Raw genomic sequence first — 5770 nt, forward strand, 5'->3', positions numbered from 1 at the left:
ACTACTACAACCATGTTCTACCTGGACAAACAGGGCAGCACTAAATCAAACAACCTGAGCAAACTAGCCTAAGAAATATGGCAATGGGCAATTTCAAAGATGATCAACCTCTACGCTGTCCACCTTCTACAAAAGAGCTAAAACAAGAAACACTGAATAACATATTTCAAGGCCTGTGGAAAGCATACAAGAGATCTGGTTGCAACAGCAAAGAACACAAAATGCCAACACTTTGCTTCCAGGTTTCCACACCACCGGTCAGAAGGGAATGCCCCCTCACTAAACTAGTAAGGGAGATTCACCTAGGCTTTACCACCGATTCCCCCAGGACAAACCTTATCCTCATAGCTCTTTAATGGGCAAGACAGACCTGGTACTTGGATCTATTAGAGATGTCCAGGGACAGCATCACAATCAAAGCAGATCAGGACCTGCTAACAAAGTGGAAGAGTATCACCCAGAGCCAGCACCACTCAGCCTAGCAGCATGGCTCCTGAATACATGGAGTTCAGGCATCTGCAACTAATGTCTAGGACAATGGAACTCCTTAAAGAAGCAAGAAAACCTACCAAAAGAAAATGTTATGCAGCAAAGTGGAAGAGGTACATCCACTGGTGCACAAATACAAAAAGAACGGAAACATATACAAGACTGGAAACTATACTAACATACCTCAATCACCTGTTAAGCAGCAGATGAACAGATTAATCAATAAAAGTACACCTGGCAGTTATAGTAGCCTACACCAGAGGAACCTCCTGTGTGAGTTTCACTTCACCAGCGGTAACAAGGTTTTAGAGGGATCAACGAGGATTGCTCCACCAAGGTTAGTTCCAGCAACAGTGTGGAACTTCACAGTATTAAAGCAATAAATGACCAAGCCATTTAAACCAATGGACAAAGCAGATTTCAAAATCTCACTAAAAACTGCATTCCTAATTGCCATCACTTCACTGCAGAGTGCATAAACTGCAGGCATTAATACAGTAGCCGTATCTGCAAACACAAAGACGAGGTTGTTCTCCGAAGCAACCCACAATTCCTACCCTAGGTAGGAAGCAGTTCTCTCGTCAAAGCATACAACTACCAGAGTTCTTCAAGGAACCACAAACACAAATAGGAAGATCTCTGCACACTTAGTATCTAAGGAGAGCCTTAATATACTATCTGCAGGAAACAAGATTTTAGCAAGTGAAATCAGTTTATATCCTTTGCAAATGCAACCAAAGGGTCACCAGTAACAAATAGAACAATCTCAAAATGGACTGTAGAAACAATACAGACCTGCTACTCGGGGGCAGGAATAACCCTGCCCACACGTCCAAAGGCACATTCAATAAGGGAGGAGCAGGGAAGAAGGGCAAACGTACCAATTGACAATGTGCACAGCAGCATTGGCATCTCCACAAACATTTGCAAATCATTACTGTGTGGGTGTATGTAAGGAAATGCCTCCTTGGCATGGTTGCCCCCTGACTTTTTGCCTTTGCTGATGCTATGTTTACAATTGAAAGTGTGCTGAGGCCTGCTAACCAGGCCCCAGCACCAGTGTTCTTTCCCTAACCTGTACTTTTGTATCCACAATTGGCAGACCCTGGCATCCAGATAAGTCCCTTGTAACTGGTACTTCTAGTACCAAGGGCCCTGATGCCAAGGAAGGTCTCTAAGGGCTGCAGCATGTCTTATGCCACCCTGGAGACCTCACTCAGCACAGACACACTGCTTGCCAGCTTGTGTGTGCTAGTGAGAACAAAACGAGTAAGTCGACATGTCACTCCCCTCAGGGTGCCATGCCAGCCTCTCACTGCCTATGCAGTATAGGTAAGACACCCCTCTAGCAGGCCTTACAGCCCTAAGGCAGGGTGCACTATACCATAGGTGAGGGTACCAGTGCATGAGCATGGTACCCCTACAGTGTCAAAACAAAACCTTAGACATTGTAAGTGCAGGGTAGCCATAAGAGTATATGGTCTGGGAGTTTGTCAAACACGAACTCCACAGCACCATAATGGCTACACTGAAAACTGGGAAGTTTGGTATCAAACTTCTCAGCACAATAAATGCACACTGATGCCAGTGTACATTTTATTGTAAAATACACCACAGAGGGCACCTTAGAGGTGCCCCCTGAAACTTAACCAACTATCTGTGTAGGCTGACTGGTTCCAGCAGCCTGCCACACTAGAGACATGTTGCTGGCCCCATGGGGAGAGTGCCTTGGTCACTCTGAGGCCAGTAACAAAGCCTGCACTGGGTGGAGATGCTAACACCTCCCCCAGGCAGGAGCTGACACCTGGCGGTGAGCCTCAAAGGCTCACCCCTTTGTCACAGCCCAGCAGGGCACTCCAGCTTAGTGGAGTTGCCCGCCCCCTCCGGCCACGGCCCCCACTTTTGGCGGCAAGGCTGGAGGGAACAAAGAAAGCAACAAGGAGGCGTCACTGGCCAGTCAGGACAGCCCCTAAGGTGTCCTGAGCTGAAGTGACTCTAACTTTTAGAAATCCTCCATCTTGCAGATGGAGGATTCCCCCAATAGGGTTAGGATTGTGACCCGCTCCCCTTGGGAGGAGGCACAAAGAGGGTGTACCCACCCTCAGGGCTAGTAGCCATTGGCTACTATCCCCCCCAGACCTAAACACGCCCTTAAATTTAGTATTTAAGGGCTACCCTGAACCCTAGAAGATCAGATTCCTGCAACTACAAGAAGGACTGCCTAGCTGAAAACCCCTGCAGAGGAAGACCAGAAGACGACAACTGCCTTGGCTCCAGAAACTCACCGGCCTGTCTCCTGCCTTCCAAAGATCCTGCTCCAGCGACGCCTTCCAAAGGGACCAGCGACCTCGACATCCTCTGAGGACTGCCCCTGCTTCGAAAAGACAAGAAACTCCCGAGGACAGCGGACCTGCTCCAAGAAAAGCTGCAACTTTGTTTCCAGCAGCTTTAAAGAACCCTGCAAGCTCCCCGCAAGAAGCGTGAGACTTGCAACACTGCACCCGGCGACCCCGACTCGGCTGGTGGAGATCCAACACCTCAGGAGGGACCCCAGGACTACCATTGACTTCCATTACAAACCCGACGCTTGTTTCTACACTGCACCCGGCCGCCCCCGCGCTGCTGAGGGTGAAATTTCTGTGTGGGCTTGTGTCCCCCCCGGTGCCCTACAAAACCCCCCTGGTCTGCCCTCCGAAGACGCGGGTACTTACCTGCAAGCAGACCGGAACCGGGGCACCCCCTTCTCTCCATTCTAGCCTATGCGTTTTGGGCACCACTTTGAACTCTGCACCTGACCGGCCCTGAGCTGCTGGTGTGGTGACTTTGGGGTTGCTCTGAACCCCCAACGGTGGGCTACCTTGGACCAAGAACTAAGTCCTGTAAGTGTCTTACTTACCTGGTTAACCTAACAAATACTTACCTCCCCTAGGAACTGTGAAAATTGCACTAAGTGTCCACTTTTAAAACAGCTATTTGTGAATAACTTGAAGTATACATGCAATTTTGATGATTTGAAGTTCCTAAAGTACTTACCTGCAATACCTTTCGAATGAGATATTACATGTAGAATTTGAACCTGTGGTTCTTAAAATAAACTAAGAAAAGATATTTTTCTATATAAAAACCTATTGGCTGGATTTGTCTCCGAGTGTGTGTACCTCATTTATTGTCTATGTGTATGTACAACAAATGCTTAACACTACTCCTTGGATAAGCCTACTGCTCGACCACACTACCACAAAATAGAGCATTAGTATTATCTATTTTTACCACTATTTTACCTCTAAGGGGAACCCTTGGACTCTGTGCATGCTATTCCTTACTTTGAAATAGCACATCCAGAGCCAACTTCCTACAGTTTACATATGAACAAGGGAGCACAAGTGGGAGAACAAGTATTGCAACATTTATTGGCAACCTCCTCTTTACATCCCAACCAACACAAGGGAAGTGATACCACTGCATAATCAAATGCATAGCATGTGAATCTAGAAAAGGATTCATGCTGCAAAACAAAATGGGTACTTGCTAACAGGAACAGTTTTTCACCTTGCAGTTTTCTGGACTCACATGTGACTCACCCCTCTTCCCAGGAATGGGAGATAATTTGTATTCTTCCCACCTGGTTGTATTAATGGGGAAGACTAGGAAGGGGGACTGCGTCTAAATACAGAAAGAACCTGAAAATGGTGTCTATGCACAGCAACACCCCATGGGACAGTCATACCACCACATGGCAGTCAACATCAATGACAAAGTAGTAGATGGCAGAATAGTGCACAGCATGTGAATCTAGAACAAGCTTCAAGACGCAAAACTACTCCCTACTGGTAAGTATTTAGTTTTCTTGCTAAACTTCAATCTACTCTTCACCCTAAGTGACAGCAGGGAAACGATGCAGCATTAGTCTATTCCCCATCCAACAGATGCCCCTGCCCTAAGGAGCAGAAGTTTCAAATGAGCAGGGAATGCAGCGCCACAAACATGAGGCAGAAAACCTAACCAGGGCTGATACCGGTAGAGGCCCTGATCAGCAGAATCAAGTTCCTCCTGGGATACAAGACACGTTTCACATTTTAATTTGTATATGTACAAGAGAAACTCACTCATTAAATCTTAACCAATGTCAGCAAGGAAAATAAATCATTTACAATGGTCGGTTATGTTATGCAACCGCCAATCAATACAAATTTCCGTACTAAACAGTTTGAGCTCACACGCTCTGAGCTTCATAACTTCACACCTCAGTTGCTACCACCAAGTTGAACCCAACCACCACAAGTCTCTGGCACAGATTTGTTCATGTTCCAGATTAGGAAGTCATCAACACATTTAGCTCTCCCTGAATTTCCAGGCAAAGGACTGTGTAGGGGGGAAAAAAAAACAATTTGGATTAAGTTAGACGTTGGATTACGTTCGTGCAATGTGACATACCCCTTGGGTCTCCAATTTTAAAAATAGACAGGTGTTAGGATATTCAGAGTTTGTTCCTGCATGCTCCTATCTGTGGCTGCTGCTGACAAGTTCCTTCAGTGGCTCTTATGTCATATGTCTAACAAGTGAGATTATGGTCTGGCTGTCTGTCAGGGCCACCTAAGTAGAAGAGCAGATGTATGTTTTTCACATCTCCCGCATTATTGAACTAGGTTTGACTTCAATCACCAGAATTCTCATCTCTGCTGATCACTGACTGTGTGCGCACATCAAATCACTTCAAATTGTTTTTTCACCGTTCTGCCACAAAGTCTATGATACCAATGGATGATACAAGGCAAAGGCTGGACATGGATAATATCTAAAGTGCAAGAGCAAAATGTAAATATTTGAAGCAAAAAAGTTTTAATGCAAGTAAAAGAGAAAGCCAACTGAAAATATAAATAAAATAATTCCCCAAACATTTTATCAAACATAGCATTTTAACAGCGATAGGCCCCCCCCAATCCTGTTTTTAAAGTATGATCGGCATTTATAGTGCTAAACGGGCAGGATGCAAATCCATCACAACTTAATCCATGTATTAAGAAGGTACTCCGTGGCAAGATGATGGTTGACGAACACTCCACGAGAGAAGAGTTCCCTTAACACAGCAAAATCGGAGTTTGGGCTCCCTCTCCCCAAGCATAAATTTATGTAGCCGTGCTACACTGTTCATAGTTACAATAGCTAAATGGCTTCAAGTGAACACATTTGCAAATCAATCAGGGCATTAATTATTCAGATCAGTCAAGCGCAAAAATACTCAAATAGCATCCAAACACAAAGTAAATTTGACATTGCACAC

This window comes from Pleurodeles waltl, chromosome 3_1 (genome assembly GCF_031143425.1).
Source record: "Pleurodeles waltl isolate 20211129_DDA chromosome 3_1, aPleWal1.hap1.20221129, whole genome shotgun sequence".
NCBI lineage: Eukaryota > Metazoa > Chordata > Amphibia > Caudata > Salamandridae > Pleurodeles > Pleurodeles waltl.